At 39.6% G+C, this 23,145-nt stretch overlaps 1 long non-coding RNA gene across 2 annotated transcripts in view; it reads right to left on the bottom strand.

The window, feature by feature from the left end:
• Positions 1-6,217: 6,217 nt before the first annotated feature.
• The window catches only part of LOC145109634 (uncharacterized), a 32,226-nt gene continuing 15,298 nt past the window's right edge, over positions 6,218-23,145 (bottom strand). Inside the window, exon 4 of one of the 2 annotated variants that reach the window (XR_013709115.1) lies at positions 6,218-6,305. This is a non-coding gene — a long non-coding RNA (uncharacterized LOC145109634). Of the gene's footprint in view, positions 6,306-18,088; positions 18,268-23,145 lie in introns of those variants that run through there. The other variant, XR_013709114.1, reaches the window with a different exon arrangement.

Here is a 23,145-nt window from a genome sequence, read left to right as displayed (position 1 = left end):
AGGTCAGAGTTCGACAGAAGCTTTTGACAGCTACGATTGCTGATCGGTTCCTGAAGTCATACGCAATAATAGTTTTAGACTTATCCAAGTGGGAGACTGTTGGATTAATGTCTAAGTCCATAACTATAATTGGTAAGACTTGACCCGACCCGGCATGGTCCATTTGGGTTGCATGGCATCATGCATTTGGATAGACTATAATGAGAGAAATAACACTTAAGGTTGGTTAATATATTATAAGTTCTAATATATTAATAAGGTTATTTAATTAGTATTGATCAAGAATTAATTTGGAATTAATTAAGTGATCAAAAGGAGACTAATTAAATATATGGGTTGATTGTGTAAATCATTCATTCTTATATATGTGGGCTTGTGATCCAAGATTCCTTATGTTGGACTAAGTCCATGGGGTGACCCATGGATACTCCATGGAGGTTAAAATCCATGGAGCATAAGGAATGGGTAAAGTTTTGAGTTACATAGTGTAACCCTAATAGCCACCATATAAAAGAATCCCATGGCTCAAGAAATCGTGCACTAATGTGTGAATATGAGGGCTAGACGATTTCAAGGAGTGTTCCATTTCTCTCAAGTCATTCCATGTGCATTTGGTGTTGTGTGAACCATTTGAGGTGTCACACTTGGGGCACTAGGCACTCAAGCTTCATGGAGACAAGCTACATCAAACAAAGGTATGTATTCTATCCATTTGATTACCCAAGTATCAAGTATTGTATGCTAGATAGGGTAATACCTTGGAAAGTTCATAATTGCATGTATAATAGAGAAAACATAGATCCAAGGTATTTAGGGTTGCATGTACACTTAGGAGTGTTAGAATGCTCAAAACCCATCACAAGCTGCCATGGATGCTGTTGAGAAGCCAGCTAAGAGAGGAAAGAAAGCAGATTCCAAGAAGGTGGAACCCGAACGACCTTCTTCTAAGCCAGTCAAATCCAAGAAGCGAAAAGCTGAAAAAGCTGCTTCTTCGGCTCCTAAGAAAGTTAAGAAGATGGCCCGGAGACCAAAGACTCCTTCACCTTCCAGCTCTGATAATGATGAGGAACAGTCTGCTGGTGAGGAAGATGAAGATCAGCGTGAAGATTCTCCTAAGGGTAATACACCACCTCAGTCTCCAACTCCAGAACGTACTCTCAATGATTCTGTTCCCACTCCTCCTCCATCTCCACCGAAGACAACTGTTTAAGTTTCGGTTGCTCCAATCTCTACAACACAACCTGCTTCTATAACTCCACCACCACCACCTGTAAGCACAACACCAATCACAACTGCTCCATTACCTCCTCCCATTATTTCTCAAGCAACCATCACCACTACACCAATCATCATCACCACAACCGAACCTCCAGTAAAAGTCAACACACCTAGTGTGGGGGCGAATACTGAAGACGATCCTATAGTTACAGTCGAGCCCATTTCCCCAACTCATTCCACTGAGTCTGGTCCCATTCTTGGAGGAGACAATTTTGGGTTCGATTCCACCTACTATAGCCCATACAGAATTCCGAGTGATGATGACGATGATGCTCCTATGACCAAGCAACAGCTAAACAGTGTTCATGAAAAGCTGGATACATTGCTTGAATCTTCAAAGAAGTACAATGATGTTGTGATGAAAGCTTTTATGGATACAACTTTGCAACAATATCATGAATCCATTGACAAATCCATTGCTGCTATGGATGACTGTACTTCTTTGTGCACGAAAGCTACATCCGATGTCAAAGACCTTTTTCTTGATTCCAAGCTCTTCTTAGAATCTCTCAAAGGTCATGCTGATTCAAATGCTGCTACGGTGAATGCATCGATTGATTCTCTTTCTCAGTCACTTCAAGGAGAGCAAGCCAAATTTGAGACAGTTCGTTCTAATATTTTTGCTGATAACAAGTCTTTTCTGTTGTCGGTTGATTCTTGGTTAGAGAAGCTTAATGCTGATTTCGCAATGGAACGCAAACTACGAGATGATCTTGCTCGCCAGACAACTACCGTTGAAGTCCAGAAGGTTCAACCGGCTAAGGCAGAACGGGAAATTGCTTTGTTGAAAACCGAGCGTGCATTTTTTCGAAGTTGTGCCGGTGATGTTCTCAATATGCTGAACAATATTGTTCATGCTCATGATCCAATTCTTACTCTTACAATCAGAAATCACCTGACCTCCAAGCTCCTTCCTGTGATTGAACTTCTACGAGAAATGAAGGGTGTTACGGAGCCGATCGTTACTCCGAAACAAGGGGGAGAAGGTAGTACAAAAATTCCTCCTGTTCAACCTCCTGTTAAACCGAAGGTCATTGTCAAAACAGAACCGAAGGGTAATGTAGCTTCGGGTTCTGGTGATCAAGAAAAGAAGAAAGGTGTTTCTGATGGAAATGATGACAGTGATGAATATCAAGAAACTATTGCTGATGCCCTGAAACGAAAGAAAAGGGATCAGGAGTTAGATGAAAACCTTCGGGTTGCAATGGAAGAAGAAGAGAAAGAACGGAAAAAGAAGGAAGAGCATGATGCTCTCATTTGCAAGAAGGCCTTGTTTCCTCCTTAGACTAGGGAAACACTAATCAAAGAAGCGATAGAGTTTCCAAGCACATACCGGCTGGAACCTGTAACTTCATTTGATTGTGATAATTCGAGGAACTCATAGTTTGACATGCCTATAACACGAAAGGCATTTACTTTTCACTGTTTTGACTCAACAGTTGATGTTCCCTCACCTCACCCTCAAGTTGATCATGAACTTATTGACTTTTATCTCAAGTTCGGTCAGCCGCAGTATCTGACCTGGAGTGTACAGAAGATTACAATGGTCAAGGTGCTGAAACCTTCGCCTGTAGGGAAATTTGTTAACCTTCATTTCAAAATTACCCGAGGTTCAGACAACTCGGTTTCTATGATTTCCCTGGCAGACCTTCCTAACTTAAATCCTCATGATTGGATTTTGCTGTTCAATATTTTTCTCACTAATGCTAAGGAGTATGAGCCGATCCTGAATCATCTTAAGAGGATGTTGGCTTCCTATATCCATGAAGTTGCTAAGATGGATCGGGAAGTTGCTTCTGTTCTGAGGAAGAGACCGACAGTGAAGCCGACGGCGAAACCAGGAGATGTCAACAAAATGAATCTAGGCCAGATTGATTCAACTCATCTTACTGTCATGTTCACAAGAAGTAAAGGTGAAAGGTTTCTATTCGCTCTTGTTGATAAGCACTTGTTCTCAATCGACTGCTTGGAGCACATTCTCAACCTCATCCATCGGTGTAAGGAGAACTCTGACTCAGATCAGAAGAATTTTACTGACATGCTTCGGTGGTATATCACATTGCGACAAACTCTTTTGGCCATTATACCGAGTGTGTTCAAGACCATCAAGAAGTCTTCTATAGCTCAACAGAAGTGAGCTCTTGGCTCCATTGACGCAAATGGGGAGATTGTTGAGTATTTAGTGTTGCGTCATGGGCTATATTTTTGTATACCCGGAATAGGCATGTCCTTCCGTGATTATAGATTAGGGTTAAGCTATAAATAGTGCATGCATGTATGTCTTAGAGATGATCTTCATTTATTATCATTATTGCATTGTAACCCTAAACACCTCTACAGTCGAAGTTCTTAATCGAGCTCTTCTGAGGTGTTAAAGCTTAATCATTCGACACCAGTTAAACCATTCTTGAGTTCTTTAATTCTTTATCTTTTATTATTCTGCTTGAATCTATCGATCTTTAAGGAATATTATTCCAACACATTGCTATCTACTGCATTTACCATCCAGATATGAGAATGCACTAAATTGCAATGTACTTTGGATTTTGGTAAAAAATCAAAAAAAAAGCTGCAAAGTATATTGCTATTTAGTGCATTGTTCTTATCATCGCAAGTTGAATAATAAGACATTAAATAACCATTTTCTTCTCATCTTTCCGACTCTTATGACCTCCGAATGCTACACGCTAACCATGTTTTCAACTTCCAGTATTTTTATCCACGACCTTTTCCCCTTGCTTAAGGTCTGTCATCAAGTAATTGTTTGGTTTTGAGCACTATAACACTCATATGGTGCACATGCAACCCTAAATGCTTTGGATCTATGTTTTCTCTAATTATACATGCATTTTGTTTTTCCAAAGCATTCACCCTAGCTAGCATACAATTGAAGCTACATAATATAAAACTTAGTTTGGATGCTTACCTCTTGAGTAGGGTAGAGTTCTTGACCTTTGAAAGCTCGAGCACCTCAAGTGTGATGCCTCTAATGGTTCACTAACACCAATATGCAAGAGGAGGCTTTAAGAGAATAAGCTACTTGACTCAAAAGAGGGTGTAGCTGATTTTGGCTCATGGGGTGGTCTATTTATAATGTGGCAAATGGTAATGTTACACTTTGTAAACCTTGATGCTCCATGGCTTTTCACATTCTTATGCTCCATGGGTTTAACCTCCATGGACTATCTATGGATTATCTTATTGGTTTAGTCCATCTACATAATCATGGATCATTAGCCCATATTATAAGAATCATTGATTTACATAATCAATCCCCATATGTTTAATTAGTGTCTTTTGATCACAAAATTAATTCCATATTAATTCTTGATCAATACTAATTAAATAATGTGATTTCATATTAATATATTATACTTGTAATATATTAATAAATCATAAATAACCTTATTCTCAAAAGTCCATCCTATCGAATTGCACTGTGAAGACAACCCAAAAGGACCATGCTACTATCGGGTCAAGTAAATCCCAGTTATATTTATGGGCTTAGACACCAAATCCAACAGTCTCCCACTTGGATAAGTCTAATAACTATAGCTGCCAATGTGACTTCAGGATCCGACTTAGCAATCGTAAGCTTTCAAAAGCCGTTGTCAACTCTTACCCAGTCAGTGACGCATCCTTTAGATAAGGGATCATATAATCCTCTGTTCTCAAGATATCAGCTGGACAAATAAATGCAACAATGTCATACTTATTGACCAGCAGTTTGTTTCCCGATTTCCGATTCGTCTGACATAGAACATAACTGAACACATCAATTTAGTTCTGACCGGGCCTGGCGCATAAGTCAAAATAAAATCATCGAGGGGCCCAAGATATCGCTTTTAATCCTCTGAGGATAAAAGTAACAGATAAACTTCGGCATTATATGCTTGTACTAACTACTCATTAGATCATGCACAACGACACGTTTTATAACATCAAGTTACTGATGCGTTTTCGTGCCATCAATGCACAACCAACTTGTTGTCAACAACTCATATATGTTGGTTTGAAGACTTATATGATATTATCGTCTCACGATCACTCGTGATAAATTCCATGAAGTGATTCAAGTGAGCGCTGGTTGATCCAATACTCAAATCTTATTTCAAAAGTACTCATGAATGGTGTAACAAATATGTTGCTATTCCTAACTCCTTAGACAATCTACAAGCCAACTCATGACATTCTTCTTTCATACCTACTTCCAAAGTATGATCGACTATGGATAGTTTGAATAAATCTTATTATTCTGGAAGTCAAAACATGCAAAGTGAAACAATAGTAAATGATTGACACAAGACAGTAACTTTGCTTATAATTAAAATTCCTTTTATTCAATCATCAAATGTCAATTACAATTTAGCAATTACAAGTTTCGGTTTATCTAATCACTAAAACTAATATCGTCCGTTAGCCCACTGCCCCTTGCATGCTACAAGTGCTTAACCCTAGTCAGTACCTTTGTGAGGGGATCTGCTGTGTTGTCCTCTGACGATATCCTCTTCACCATGAGGTGGCCTTCTTCTACTTGATGTCTTATGAAGTGGTACCTTCTGTCGATATGCCTGGATCTTCCATGATCTCTCAGTTCCTTGGTTAAGGCAACCGCCCCTTCATTATCGCAGAAAATCTCCACAGGCTCCTTTATGGATGGAGTTACTCCAAGGTCTCCGATGAAGTTTTTCAACCATATCGCTTCCTTTGCTACTTCGCTTACTGATATGTACTCTGATTCATACATTGAATCAGCTACAGTCTCTTGCTTGGAACTTTTCTATCACACCCCAAAACCGAGAACGGCGGAAACGTTCGGGGGTGGAGGACGTCATGTACAGTATCACAACAATGCAAAGTAGTAAACAAGCAACAACATCATCCATTGCATTAATAATATAATTTCATACAAGTGTGTTCTGTCAAGTTTTATAGACACCAAAAATAATATACATCAAAATAAAGATGAGTCTTGAACGAGCTCCATCTTCTCAAAAACCTGGCTCCGGTACCTGTCTACTGGCGACCTGAGAATACAAGTTATTTTGAAAGAGTTTATCAGCTTTAAAGCTGGTGAGATCATAAGTATATTAGTGTCTGTAGTTGTATGAAAGTGTTTGTAAGTCTGTAATTGTATATGTTTGTAAAAGTTTGTATTTGTTTGAACTCTCCTAGAAAACCCTATGTTTCCTACTAAAAGTAGCCTTCTACCAAGGCATCGAGTGTCTGTGTGTGTGTCTCTTGTAAGTGTATGTATTTTCCCAAATCTGACTATCATTATCCAAAAATATAGTTTCTACATTATTGTTTATTGTGGGAATATCACAAAGTAAATGTAATGGGAAAATGATATAGTACTGTAGTGTTGTATTAAATAACTACTGCTGTACTAATTACTTTAAACCTATTGTTATTTAAAGTACCATGTGATCGGCCTGTATCCTGCTACCGACTCAATAGAAAAACGACAATGTAAGATGTCGTAAGAAATGACGTTTGGCACCCGTAGACTTGCAAGTCCCACTGTAGCGAGCAGCAAGGTGTAGGATAGTTAATCCAGTATAGATCTATACACAAACTCATACGCTCTCCAATTAAGGAGATTCTGGATACAAAAACAGTCATGGCAGGTAGTGCCATGCCCTGTTTAGTGGCTCACATAAATGTAATAATGCATATGTAATGAATGTGCTAGCTGTATTGTATGTTCTCCCTCTGTCTAGCCTGTATGTTCTCTCTGTATGGTATTGTTTGTTATCTCTTTCTCTGTATGGTATTGTTTGTTATCTACTCTGTATGGTATTGTTTGTTATCTACTCTGTATGGTATTGTTTGTTATCTCTTTCTCTGTATGGTATTGTTTGTTATCTACTCTGTATGGTATTGACTCATGTATGAACTGACTCTTTGTATGTTTCATTGTTCTAGTAATAGTTTTAGTATCTTCCTAAACTACTCCTATAGTAGCTTACTAGTAATGTATGAACATGTTTGTATACCCTTGCTACCCAAGGGTATGGAACTGAATGAAAGAAGTAACCTTTTATATCTATATGCATACACATAATATATAACTAGGATTCAAACGACCTTCGGACAATTAACCTTGATACCCTAAGTCCACAACCAAACAAGGAACAGGAAGTAAGGTAGGCTAGCAGTCCTAAGTCCTTTCAATCCTACTTATATAACTATATCCACATAGATACACAGAATATAAGTTAAAAGAGTTTATAAGACAGTTTGAAGTAAAACAGTTTGGTAACACAGTTTGAAAAGTAAGAAATCCACTAGTTTGGTAGTTATTAATCACATGTGATTGATATAATAACTATAATTGTTCAACTTGTATTCCCCCCCATAAAAGCATTTCAAAATATTTAAAAGGTTAATTAAGGGGTATGAACTCACCTGTAGTGAGTGGTTTGGATGAACTGAAGAAATAGGATTGCTAGGTGTCAAGTGAAGACTTGTACACACACAATGATCCTAGTTAACATATAATAACACATATATGTATCCAATTAGTCTTTAAACAACTAATTAACAAAGTTAAGACATCCTAGGACAAGTTAAACACCTTATATAGGTGTTATAAGTGCTAAGGATTGCATCTAAGTGTTGTAGGACATTGCTATTGAGCTTAGGGTTCAAGGGAAACCCTTACATGAGTTTACGCTTTATTGACCATAACTCATTGAGTTTACGGTCGTAAACCCATGAGTTTACGGCCGTAAACTTATGCTTTCTTGACCATGAGTTGTTTTGAAGCTTTACAAGTCCTTAGAAGTGTTTCCACTTGAAGTATAAGCCTATGGAAGGGATTAGGGCACCATTTCACTCCTAAATGGAGTTTACGGCCCTTAGACCATTTCCCTTTGGTTTTATGGCCGTAAACCCTTTTGGATTATGGTATTTTGATGTTTTCAAGTTCTTAACATATCAATGAAGGGATCCATTCTAGTTACCAAGGCTTAGGAGGGACTAGGGCACACTTTGGTACCCTTTTTAGGGTTTATGGTCCAAGAACATCTTGGACCGTAAACACCTTGATCTTGGTGTTTCTTTGATGATTTCTTGCTATATGGAAGTGTAACAAGCCTTAAGATACTCAAGGATAGAAGTACTTACAAGATAAAGGCTTGAAATGAGCCAAAAGTCCAAGAACACTAGTGTGTGTTCTTGGTGTTCTTGGTGAAACTTGAAGATCTACCCTTTTGGAACATTTTCACGGATGGAAGTGTGTTAAAACACTAGATTAAGTAATATACCAACTTAAAAGGGCTAGAAACACTTACAAGTTGATGATCTTGAAAAACTTTTGGATGATACTTGAGAGAGAAATGGATTTGGATCTTGAGTTTTGTGAAAAAGGGTAAATAATGACTAAGTGTCATATATATACTCCCCATTTTGGGTTTACGGCCGTAAACACCCTTGTTTAGGCCGTAAACTCCAAACTCTTGGAGTTTTGGGGTATTATTGTTGCACAATAAACCCTAGAGTATCCCCTCTCCTGATATCTCCTAAAGTGTTAATCCTAAAATACTCAAACTTATTCCAAAAAGCTTGAAAATTAGTAGTAACTGTTTTGACTTCTAATGAATTGAAATGTTGTACAAAATAGAAATTTCGGGTTGTCACATCATCCCCTCCTTAGAAGGAATTTCGTCCCGAAATTAGAATTTAAGCAAATAAGTAGTTACAAATAACTAAGTAAAAAGAAGAGGATATTTCAGTAAAAAGAAGATCGTTCAGGTCCTCGCTTGGCGTTCCAGCGAACCTTCACTATCGGGATACAGCTCTGTTTTGTTTGCTTGACCTCCCGGTCCATGATCTCTACTGGTTCTTCCACGAAGTTGAGGCTCTCGTTGATCTCGATCTCGTCGAGTCGGATTACAAGAGTCTCGTCGGACAGACACTTTTTCAAGTTCGAGACGTGGAACGTAGAATGTATGTTACTGAGTTCGCTCGATAAGTTAAGTTTGTAAGCTACAGGCCCGATTCTTGCGAGAATCTTGAAAGGCCCTATGTACCTTGGATTTAGATTTCCACGCTTTCTGAAGCGTATCAAGCCCTTCCAGGGTGAGACCTTCAATAGAACACGGTCGCCCACCTGGAATTCCAACGGTTTCCTTCGTTTATCAGCGTAGCTTTTCTGTCGGTCTCTAGAGGCTTTCAATCGTTCACGAATCTGAACGATCTTCTCTGTCGTTTCCCGAATGATCTCCGGACCTGTGAGAGTGCTTTCAGGAACTCGTCCTTTAGCTAACTGGGTATCACCCACCTCAGCCCAGCACAGAGGGGATCTGCACTTTCGTCCATAGAGGGCCTCGAATGGAGCAACTTTTATGCTTGTGTGATAACTGTTGTTGTAGGAAAATTCGACAAGGGGTAGATGAGTATCCCATGCTTTCCCGAAGTCGATCACACAGGCTCGTAGCATATCTTCCAAGGTTTGGATAGTCCTCTCACTTTGCCCGTCTGTCTGCGGATGGTAGGCTGTACTCATGTCCAGCCTAGTTCCTAGGGAACTTTGTAACGACTGCCAGAACCTCGAAGTGAATCTACTATCTCTGCCCGAGATAATGGATATGGGAACACCGTGCAGTCGTACAATCTCCCTAATGTAAGTTCTTGTAAACTTCTCCATCTTGTCTGTCTCTTTGATAGGCAGGAAGTGTGCGGACTTGGTCAATCTGTCGACGATGACCCATATGGTATCAAGTCCACCCGTTGTCTTGGGCAACTTGGTTACGAAATCCATAGTGATCCACTCCCACTTCCATTCTGGTATCTCTGGCTGTTGTAGTAGACCGGAGGGTTTCTGGTATTCGACCTTGACCTTGGCGCAAGTAAGGCATTTACTTACGAAGGTAGCAATCTCTGCTTTCATGTTAGGCCACCGGTATAGCTTTTTAAGATCCAGATACATCTTATCTGAACGTGGGTGGACGGAATAACGAGTGTTGTGTGCCTCGTTCATGACCAAGTCTCTGAAACCACCAAGTTTCGGGGTCCAGATCCGGTCCATGAGATAATAAGCTCCGCCACCTTTAACCTCCAAGTTCCTATCCATTCCTCTCAGGGATTCACCTGCCACATTTTCAGGTTTCAAAGCGTCGAGCTGAGCCTCCTTAATTTGTGTGGACAAGTGTGATTGGATAGTCATAGTCAATGACTTGACTCTACGACCAGAATATTCTTTTCGACTTAGGGCGTCAGCTACTACATTGGCTTTACCCGGATGATAACGAATTTCGCATTCGTAATCACTGAGTAGCTCGACCCACCGTCGTTGTCTCATGTTGAGCTCCTTCTGGTCGAATATATGTTGTAGGCTTTTGTGATCTGTAAAGATTGTGCTTTTTGTACCGTACAGGTAGTGTCTCCAGATCTTCAGAGCAAACACAACTGCTCCTAACTCAAGATCGTGGGTGGTGCAGTTGAACTCGTGTGTCTTCAGCTGTCTCGAGGCATAGGCGATGACCTTTCCTCGCTGCATCAGAACACATCCGATTCCTTGATTTGACGCATCGCAATAGACAACGAAGTCTTCTATCCCTTCGGGGAGGGATAGTATTGGTGTGGTGCACAAGGCTCGCTTGAGCGTTTGGAACGCTCTCTCCTGCTTCTCTTCCCAGTCAAAGGCCACGCCCTTCTGGGTCAGTGTCGTAAGAGGTTTCGCAATGCGGGAGAAGTTCTGAATGAACCTGCGATAGTAGCCAGCGAGGCCTAGAAATTGACGAATTTCTGTAGGCGTCTTCGGTGCTGACCAATTCTCAATGGCTTTGATTTTGGATGGGTCCACGTGTATTCCTTCCTCGTTAACCACGTGCCCTAAGAATTCAACTCGTCGGATCCAAAATTCGCATTTCGAGAACTTCGCATAAAGCTTCTCCGAACGTAGTGTTTCTAAGATTAGCCGTAGATGCTGACTATGCTCCTCCTTACTACGAGAGTAGATTAGTATGTCATCGATGAAGACGATGACGAACTGATCCAAGTAAGGACGACACACCCTATTCATTAAGTCCATGAATACTGTGGGCGCGTTTGTTAATCTGAATGGCGTTACTACAAATTCGTAGTGTCCATAACGAGTTCGGAAGGCTGTCTTCGGAACATCCTCCCCTAGCACTCGTAGTTGGTGATATCCGGATCTTAAGTCGATTTTTGAAAAGAAATTCACCCCTTGAAGTTGGTCGAATAAATCGTCAATCCGAGGCAAAGGATAACGATTCTTGACGGTCAGTTTGTTGAGCTCCCTGTAGTCGATGCACATACGAAACGATCCGTCTTTCTTCTTGACGAACAAGACTGGAGCTCCCCAAGGTGAGAAGCTTGGTCTTATAAAGCCCTTGCTGAGCAGTTCGTTAAGTTGACAGGACAGTTCTTGCATCTCTGCAGGTGCTAGACGATAGGGCGATTTGGCTACGGGGGTAGCCCCTGGAACTAAGTCGATTCTGAACTCGACTTGTCGTTGCGGAGGTAATCCTGGTAGTTCTTCTGGAAAGATGTCGGGAAAGTCGTGTACTACTTGGATGTTTTGAATGTCTTTCGTTTCTTGGCTCACATCGACCACATGAGCAAGTAATGCGTGACATTCCTTTCGCAAGAATTTATGAGCTTGAATGCTCGAGATGATACAAAGGTTTGTGCCGGGTTTGTCGCCATATACTACTAGATTTCGCCAGATGATAGATTAAGGCGAACAGCCTTTTCGAAACACATGATGTCGGCACGATGAAGACTCAACCAATCCATGCCGATGATGACGTCGAAACTTTTAATTGAGACCGGCATGAGGTCGATCGAAAATGAATGGCTATCTAAAGTTAGGGTACACCCTATGAATATACTGCTAGTGCGCTCTGTCTTTCCATTAGCCATTTCTACAGTGAACGGTTCTTTAAGTGCTCGTGATTTTTGCTTAAGTAAATGAGCAAATTTTTGATTCACGAAGCTCCTCTCCGCTCCACTATCAAATAGTATACATGCATATGAGTTATCGAGGAGAAACGTACCAGTGACCACTGTGGGGTCGGCAACCGCTTCCTCGTGGCCTATGGCCAGAACTCTTGCCACTCCACCGGCAAACCCTGCCTTCAGGCAGTTCCTTTTGAAGTGGCCTACCTCGCCACATCCGTAGCAAGTCTGGCCCACTCCTGTGCCGGGTACTGTAGTGTTGTATTAAATAACTACTGATGTACTAATTATTTAATACAGCAGTAGTTATTTAATACAACACTACAGTACTATATCATTTTCCCATTACATTTACTTTAAACCTATTGTTGTTTAAAGTACCATGTGATCGGCCTGTATCCTGCTACCGACTCAATAGAAAAACGACAATGTAAGATGTCGTAAGAAATGACGTTTGGCACCCGTAGACTTGCAAGTCCCACTGTAGCGAGCAGCAAGGTGTAGGATAGTCAATCTAGTATAGATCTATACACAAACTCATACGCTCTCCAATTAAGGAGATTCTGGATACAAAAACAGTCATGGCAGGTAGTGCCATGCCCTGTTTAGTGGCTCACATAAATGTAATAATGTATATGTAATGAATGTGATAGCTGTATTGTATGTTCTCCCTCTGTCTAGCCTGTATGTTCTCTCTGTATGGTATTGTTTGTTATCTCTTTCTCTGTATGGTATTGTTTGTTATCTAATCTGTATGGTATTGTTTGTTATCTCTTTCTCTGTATGGTATTGTTTGTTATCTACTCTGTATGGTATTGTTTGTTATCTCTTTCTCTGTATGGTATTGTTTGTTATCTACTCTGTATGGTATTGACTCATGTATGAACTGACTCTTTGTATGTTTCATTGTTCTAGTAATAGTTTTAGTATCTTCCTAAACTACTTCTATAGTAGCTTACTAGTAATGTATGAACATGTTTGTATACCCTTGCTACCCAAGGGTATGGAACTGAATGAAAGAAGTAACCTTTTATATCTATATGCATACACATAATATATAACTAGGATTCAAACGAGCTTCGGACAATTAACCTTGATACCCTAAGTCCACAACCAAACAAGGAACATGAAGTAAGGTAGGCTAGCAGTCCTAAGTCCTTTCAATCCTACTTATATAACTATATCCACATAGATACACAGAATATAAGTTAAAAGAGTTTATAAGACAGTTTGAAGTAAAACAGTTTGGTAACACAGTTTGAAAAGTAAGAAATCCACTAGTTTGGTAGTTATTAATCACATGTGATTGATATAATAACTATAATTGTTCAACTTGTATTCCCCCCCCCCCCCCCATAAAAGCATTTCAAAATATTTAAAAGGTTAATTAAGGGGTATGAACTCACCTGTAGTGAGTGGTTTGGATGAACTGAAGAAATAGGATTGATAGGTGTCAAGTGAAGACTTGTACACACACAATGATCCTAGTTAACATATAATAACACATATATGTATCCAATTAGTCTTTAAACAACTAATTAACAAAGTTAAGACATCCTAGGACAAGTTAAACACCTTATATAGGTGTTATAAGTGCTAAGGATTGCATCTAAGTGCTGTAGGACATTGCTATTGAGATTAGGGTTCAAGGGAAACCCTTACATGAGTTTACGCTTTATTGACCATAACTCATTGAGTTTACGGTCGTAAACCCATGAGTTTACGGCCGTAAACTCATGCTTTCTTGACCATGAGTTGTTTTGAAGCTTTACAAGTCCTTAGAAGTGTTTCCACTTGAAGTATAAGCCTATGGAAGGGATTAGGGCACCATTTCACTCCTAAATGGAGTTTACGGCCCTTAAACCATTTCCCTTTGGGTTTACGGCCGTAAACCCTTATGGATTATGGTATTTTGATGTTTTCAAGTTCTTAACATATCAATGAAGGGATCCATGCTAGTTACCAAGGCTTAGGAGGGACTAGGGCACACTTTGGTACCCTTTTTAGGGTTTATGGTCCAAGAACATCTTGGACCGTAAACACCTTGATCTTGGTGTTTCTTTGATGATTTCTTGTTATATGGAAGTGTAACAAGCCATAAGATACTCTAGGATAGAAGTACTTACAAGATAAAGGCTTGAAATGAGCCAAAAGTCCAAGAACACTAGTGTGTGTTCTTGGTGTTCTTGGTGAGACTTGAAGATCTAGCCTTTTGGAACATTTTCACGGATGGAAGTGTGTTAAAACGCTAGATTAAGTAATATACCAACTTAAAAGGGCTAGAAACACTTACAAGTTGATGATCTTGAAAAACTTTTGGATGATACTTGAGAGAGAAATGGATTTGGATCTTGAGTTTTGTGAAAAAGGGTAAATAATGACTAAGTGTCATATATATATATATACTCCCCATTTAGGGTTTACGGCCGTAAACACCCTTGTTTAGGCTGTAAACTCCAAACTCTTGGAGTTTTGGGGTATTATTGTTGCACAATAAACCCTAGAGTATCCCCTCTCCTGATATCTCCTAAAGTGTTAATCCTAAAATACTGAAACTTATTCCAAAAAGCTTGAAAATTAGCAGTAACTATTTTAACTTCTAATGAATTGAAATGTTGTACAAAATAGAAATTTCGGGTTGTCACATTTTCCATGTCACTGCCCTTCCATTCGGGGTAAATATCTAGCCCGACTGAGAGCGGAAATTATCTATGTCGGTCTGAAAGCTCGCGTCGCTATACCCTGTTACTCTCAAGTCATCACTCCCACTAACGGTAAGGGCCCAGTCTTTAGTCCTCCGCATGTACTTAAGAATGTTATTAACCGCAGTCCAATGAACCTTACCAGGATTCCCTTGGTATCTGCTGACCATGCTCAAAGCAAAGGCCACATCAGGACTAGTACAAGTCATAGCATACATGATCGAACCAACTGCTGAAGCATATGTTATATGACTCATTTCTGCTATCTCAGCCTCTATACTCGGACTCTGAGTCTTACTCAGTTTGTTATTATCTTTGATAGGTAAGTCACATTTCTTGGAGTTCTCCATGCTGAAACGTTTCAACACCTTGTCCGAGTAGGTACTTTGACTAAGTCGTATTAGTCTTTTACTTTTGTTTCTCAATATCCTTATCCCTAGGATATAGGCAGCTTCTTCGAGGTCCTTCATAGCGAAACACTTCCCAAGCCAGGGCTTGACCTCCTGTAAGGTTGGAATGTCATTTCCTATGAGTAGTATGTCATCTACAAAGATTCCATCTGTGAGATGCTTGTTTTAATCCATAAATGGATTTCTCAAGCTTACACACTCTATTAGGGTACTTTGCATTAACAAAACCCTCTGGCTGACTCATGTAAACATCTTCAGCCAACTTTCCATCAAGGAAAGAGGTTTTGACATCCATTTGCCATATTTCATAGTCATGAAATGCAGCTATGGCTAGCATAACCCTTATAGATTTAATCTTCACTACTGGTTCGAATGCCTCATCATAGTCAACTCCTGGAGTTTGAGTAAATCCCTTCGCAACCAGTCGCGCCTTATATGTGATGGGTTTTGAGCATTCTAACACTCCTATGGTGTACATGCAACCCAAGAAACCTTGGATCTATGTTTTCTTTAAAATACATGCAAATAATAATTTTCCAAGGTTCTCATCCTAACTAACATGGCATAGTGAACTTGAATCATAAAAGACTAGTAGAATGACATACCTTTTTCTTGTGATTGATTGCTTGGAGTTTGAGAGCCTAGCACCAATAATGTGGATGCCTCAAATGGAATCACAAATCACCAAAAAACTTGGAAACTTTGAGAGAATAGTATGTACACTTAGCAATCGGCCCACCCTTGTTCTCACACACATTAGTGCCATTTCATGTGCTAGTGGCATCCTTATATAGTATGGAGGATTAGGGTTAAATCCATGTAAACCCTAATACCCATGGCTCTTCCTTTCCATAGGATCCATTGGTTAAAAGCTCCATGGACTTCCATGCAAGCCTAGCCCATTCCAAATGAACATTAGCCGACTCCATACATATACAAGAGTCCATATTTAATTAGTCACCTTTTTGATCATCAAATTAATTCTAAATTAATTATAGATCAAATACTAATTAAAAAATATGATTTCATATTAATATATTATAACTTATAATATATTAACAAATCATAACTATACTATTCTTAAAAGACTATCCAAATTGTTATATATATATATATATATATATATATATATATATATATATATATATATATATATATATATATATATATATACGTGAGTATGTAAAGAGTTGTGTGTGTGTTCATTTGTTATTTTGTAACACTTCCTACAACATCACCAATTACTCCCCAAGAACATCACCATCTTCATCTTCTTCAAGAACAAGATAAATCCCTGGAGAAAGTGAAGAACACCAAGATCAACAACAATGAAGTGAAGAACATCAAGATCATTAACAAGTTAAATGAAGAACACCATCAACCATCTTCATCTGCTTCATTGAAACTCAAGGTACTTCATCTTCACCACCTTTGTTCATCACATCATTCACCACTAAAACTGTTGGGTTTTCTACGCATCAAATACACTCTAAACTAGGCAGCGGAAAAATCGAAACAACGATATACCTAAGTGTACATGCAACCTACGGATCTATGGCTTCATGCTAATTACATCAACCCTAGAAAACATAAAAAAAAGAAGAATACATACCTCTCATGTTGCCCTTGATTTCCATGCTTGAGATCTTGAACCTCCATGAAGTTGCTTGGATGAAAGGACCCAAACCAGAATCCCTCTAATGGTATCACACCTAATGACACCAAAGAGTGGAATAAAAATAACTAGGAGAAGGGTAAATTTCATAAACCCAAAGGGGTTAGAAATCGTCCCTAGGAGGGGGAGGAAGAAAGGTTGGCGAAACTCCAAGCCAAGGTGCAAGGAGGAATGAAATCCCTAAGGCCCTATTTATAGCCTTGGATGCCTCTTAGGGTTTAGTACTCCTTCCCATATGGGATGGAGGCCCAACCACGAAATTTCACTCTTTTCCCATGTAGGATGGAGTGATTTTCATCCAACCCTAATCCCATAAAGGTTCTGGAACATTCCTGATTAACCAACTATCGATTAATGAACATTCAACCCTTTAATTAATTAAACTGTTAATTAATTCCCATAATATATTTCCAATTAGTTTCTAATTAATTATTAATCATAATAATTAATAAACCAATTTCTCCTTTATTTATTCTACTCAATTTGGGTCTTGAGGGTAACCCAAAAGGACCCTGCTATTATTAGAAATATTCCCAATAGTTAATGACCTTGGACACTATTCCAACAGTCTCCCACTTGGACAAGTCATCAACTATATGAGGAAAAATACTTCTCTAATAATCAACAGAGAGTTAGCTATCCAACGCAACTACCGAACTCTTGATCTAATCAAGATTCAGCCCTTAGATAAGTGATCAACTATCCCTTCGTTCTATGATATCTGTATGAATTCGAGACATGGATAATGGTCAATCTCAAGAATTCAAGATTATGTTTCCCGATATAGATTAGTGACGACTGCATCTGACTACTAAATTGAACACATCAATTCCAATCAGGGCTCGGCCAAGCACTTTAGATGTCAGCACCAAATCATCGAGGGGCCCATAGATATCGCTTCTCCTATTAAGGCAGAAGGAACGAATAAACTTCGTCTACGTAGTTTTTGTCTATTTCATCATGTCACACATGGACATACCCTTTATAATACCAGTTACGGTTAGCATTGGAGTAGACCAATGCATAACAGAATCATAAAGCTGTAACATCCCAAAATTCAAGGCCAAAAATTTCATTTTTATTTAAGTTATTGCATAAAACCAATCAATATAAAAACTTTCATAATAATATCTCATGTCAAAACCAAAGTGTCAATAATCAAAACATAGTATCATAAAACCATATCAGAGTGTAATCCCAAGGATCTCGTGTGCGGGAAACATAGTGTGATGCGCTGCGACCAAGCCGGCTCCTCTCCTTTGAAACAAAGTACCTGAAACACATACCACATAACACGGTAAGCACTCATGCTTAGTGAGCTCCCCAAAATACCACGCACATATAATTAGCCACTCGAGGCTAAAGCTTTACAAGACCTTCCGGTCAATGTGTCTCTGTGGGACCTTCCGGTCCCACAACTCTGGTAGACCTTCCGGTCCTACTCTGTTGACCTTCCAGTCCATACTCTGATGACCTTCCTGTTCATACTCTGATGACCTTGCGGTCAAAACCCTATTGACCTTCCGGTCCACACCCTGCAAGCTCAGGGCATAGCATATACATATCACATATATTGTGACATCCCCAATTTCACGGCCAGAAAAGACCGATTTGCTTATGCTTTGTTTTAAAAATCAGAGTAATCTTTTAAAGAAAATAGTTGCGGAATTTGTCCCAAAACAAAATATGATAACCATTTATCAAAACATTTCTCAAAGAGAATGTATTTTCATTAATTAATAAAACATCGGGATGTCATGTTCCAATACAAACACACAAGCATAAACAGAACTTACATTCAATTACACTAATGATTTACATCTCCTTAAATCTCTCAGTGAAACACGTCTTCGTATCGATACCTGTGATACAAAGAATACTGAGTGGGTCAGGCTTGGGAGCCTGGTGAGCATATAGGGTTTTCAACCCACAATAATATAATTATTATATTCAATCATCAAACAATCAACCCAATTACCCATCCCCATTATCTCCTTTATTTCTTAAGGATTTACCCTAACAATCAATCATCTTTCACTCATTCATTCCTAAGGATTGACCTAAGGAATTGACACAAAGTCCATCACTGCATAAGGCGCATCTGCTAAGGTTGTCCTTTAAGCGCTTCTGCCAGGATTACGACATACACTATTTGGCGCATCTGCCGACATTATCCTTTAGGCGCATCTGCCAGGATTACGACATTCTCTATTTGGCGCATCTGCCGACATTATCCTATAAGCGCATCTGCTAGTATTATGGCATTATCTATTTGGCGCATCTGCCAATATTATCCTATAAGCGCATCTGCCAGGATGTTACGACATTCTTTATTTGGCGCATCTGCCGACATTCTCTATTTGGTGCATCTACCAATATTATTCTTAAGCGCATCTGCTAGTATCAGGACATTCTCTATTTGGTGCATCTACCAATATTATTCTTAAGCGCATCTGCTAGTATTATTACATTCACTATTGGTGCATCTACCAATATTATTCTTAATCATCTTTCGTACCCCATCAATTATCTACCCATGTTTTCCCCAACATAATAGTAGATATAAAACACATATACAGTTTAACTCATTTAAAACCTGTACCAAATATTGCATTCAATACCAATCTCAAATAAACAAACAACTTTTTAACTCATATCACGTATCTTATAGTCAATACTTCGTATTCAATACCCATCTCAGATAAACAAACAACTCGTTAACACATAGTACGTATTTCATAACCAATACTTAACATTTATGTGTTAGAAGAAGTAATTATACACTCACCCAAACATATACTTAATACATTCAAACAATACTTGTATTATACTCGTGTTTATGAAAGGGACTATACACTCACACAAAACATATACTTAACACCTTCAAACAATACTCGTATTATACTCGTGTTTATGAAAGGGACTATACAATCACTTGATTAGACGATGCTCGGACAGCACTACGGCTCTTCAAGTAGATATTCTTCGGTGAAACCGGGATATCTTCACACACCGGGTTTCTCGAGGACAGAGCTTCGGCTCGGAAACTCTTTTATTCTCGGGATCTTCGGGCTTCAGGACTCGCTTCGGGTCTCGGGATGATATCGGGGCTTCGGGGGGTTAAAATATGGCTTAGAGGGTGTATCGGGAGTGGGAGAGAAGAGATGGAGCAACCCTAAACGGCTGGCCCTTCAAATCTATTTATAGGGCAAAATTTTCATTTTCCACGTCGTGGACAATGTTTCCACGTCGTGGGCTTGATCGTCACTGCATGCGTCATCGCAAGTTGCGTCTGGGGGACTCCAGGAGTCGTCAGAAGACTCGCCACATCGTGGCACTGCTTGCCACGTCGTGGTATCTGACAGTTTTGGGGTTTCGCGCCCCGAACTTCAGAAATTCATAACTTTCGCATACGAACTTCGTTTTCGACGTTCTTTATATCGGCCCGTAGGTGAGATTATGTTCTACAACTCTCGTTTATACTCCGTTGGCTAACATTGAATTTATCCTTAATATATTATAAATATATTACTTATATATTATTTTTAGTAGGCCGGGACAGGAAAACTCTGTTCAAAATTCATAACTCCTTCATCTGAACTCCGTTTTCGTCTGTCTTTTTGTCGTTGGACTACTATTGACGAGATCTTTGATTCTCGTTTAGATGTTTCGGCTAAATATCATTCTAACGTAAATTCACTATTTACGTCGCGTTGTGTCGTGTCGGTTCTGTCGCGAAACTTCGACAGGTCATAACTTCTTCGTTATAACTCTGATTTCAGCGTTCTTTATATATTCGGAAACCTCATTACATAAACTACAACTTAGTTAAGATTAATCCTTATAAATAATCTTTCCTCAAAAAGTCATTTTTGACGCTCATTGTCCTTAAATTGACTAGCCCATATCTACGGGCGTTACAATTATCTCCCCCTTAGGATGATTACGTCCCGGAATCATCAACGAAACAAGGCTTGAATAATGATTCCAATCTTCTAACTTCAGTCAGATGCTACATCAAACTCAGTTCTCGGAACCACGTAACAAACTCATCGCAGTCGGACTCAAAATGCCATGACCACTAGGGTCAGAATAACAACCATCTTACTAGTCATTACGGAAACAATGGTAATGACATACATGAATCAAACGGAATCAATTACTAGTTTCTTGGTAACCTTGCGACTTTCCTTGATCCAAGTGCGAGTCCTGTGCTTCCGATAGTATAGATCTCTACTACCATTCACACCTACTCATACTCGTCCCAAGTATTGTCCCGCAATCGACCAAGTCACCGTACATAAACCATACAATCATTCAACACATCAGATAACAAAACCAGGGCTTATATTATTTCTTGAAACGGTTACACAAAAGTTCAAGTTCACCCTAAACTATGCCTTAAACAGGCTACACCACACATTACCATTCACATATCACTTGATCTTTGGATATAAAATCCCTATCCTTGATTCCTTGCATTGACGTCGGTTTCGTCAAGGATCATTTGGAATGCTCTCGCCTTTGGCTTTGGTGGCGCATTTTGATTTGTAGCTCCTTTCCTCTTTGGGCAGTCTTGCTTGAGGTTCCCTTCTTCATTACATTCATAACACACTCTTTTGTCGAATGTACATTCATTGGTGTAATGTCCATGCTTTCCACACTTGAAACATGTCACCTCCCCGCCACACTTTCCCGAGTGCTTCTTCTTGCACTTATCGCACCATCTTGCTTCATCTCCTCCTCCTCCTCCAGACTTCGATAATTTTCTCTTCTCATTGGATTCTGAAAGTCCTTCCAACTTCCTCTTCTTGCCAACTTCAGCCTTGCTGGCGGCTCTTCCCTTAATCATATCTTCAACAGACTTGGCAGCCCAAATAGCTGCCTCCAGAGTAAATGCTTGACGCACTGGCACCACATACTCCCATGGAAGTCCCTTAGCATACCTGTCGACTTTCGTCAGCTCGTCTGGGACAATACGCAAAGCAAACTCCATTTTGTCTGTGAAGTTATTGGTGTATTCATCGACTGACATGCTGCCTTTTGTCAATGTCAGAAACTTGTTCTCCAACTCTAATAGGTTTCGAGCCGAGCAGAACTTGCGCTTGAATTGCACCAGGAATTCTGCCCATGAAAATTGTAGTGGCTCATTAGGGCTTAGACTCTTCCCTAATGTGTTCCACCAACGAACAGCGCCTCCTCTGAACTGACGCACTGCATAGGTAGTCTGCAACTTGCCTCTGCAACCACACGTCATGAAGGCTAGCTCCATTTCTGAGATCCAATCCATGACTCCGATCGGATCCTCCTTTCCGGTGAAGGTCGATGGTTTGCAAGTCAGAAAATCCTTGTACTTGCATCTCATTCAATCATTTTCTCCATCTTGGTCGTTTTGCCTAACTATCGGTGGGTTGGCTTGACCAACAGTTCCATTGAAGTTTCCTCCTTCCGAGTTCCCTCCATTCACTTCGGGCTCTTCCACTTGAATTGACAGTTCTTCACGATTCTGCTGAAGCAACCGCCTGGTCTCCTCCATCTGACGATCCAACATTGTTTGAATCATCATTTGTACACCAGCCATTGTTATTGGCTTAGGTGCTGCAACCACAACAGGTATTTGCTCAATCACTGGTGGTTGATTCCTGTTCTCATTTGCGTTTCCAACTCCACTTCTTGTTCTTGCCATTTTGATCTATACGCCGAATATGGTGAAATTAGATCCTTATTCACGATAGATATTACGATCTTCCATATCACTCTGAAACGTTTACATGCTAGTTCTAATATCGTAACCATACGCTTAGAATCCTAAACACATAAGGTTTCCCGATCCGGTCGGCAACAGACCATAGATCCGAACAAATAATATCATATATGGCAACATATAACATTTAGCACATAAAAGCATATTAGGCATCTTTCCTAATATATACTAGTGCTCGTGTCTAAAATATAACAGACACACACCTCACAATCTTTACTTAGCATTCTAAGTTTAAGTCTAGAAATCCTACAAATTCCTAGTTCGCTTAAACTAATGCTCTGATACCAACTGTGACATCCCCAATTTCACGGCCAGAAAAAACCGATTTGCTTATGCTTTGTTTTAAAAATCAGAGTAATCTTTTAAAGAAAATAGTTGCGGAATTTG

The sequence above is a fragment of the Lactuca virosa genome, chromosome 1, assembly GCF_052849685.1.
Source record: "Lactuca virosa cultivar CGN04683 chromosome 1, Lactuca_virosa_CGN04683_v6, whole genome shotgun sequence".
Classification (NCBI taxonomy): Eukaryota; Viridiplantae; Streptophyta; class Magnoliopsida; order Asterales; family Asteraceae; genus Lactuca; species Lactuca virosa.
Note: the sequence above shows the minus strand (reverse complement) of the source record. Positions and strands in the feature narration are given on the sequence as shown.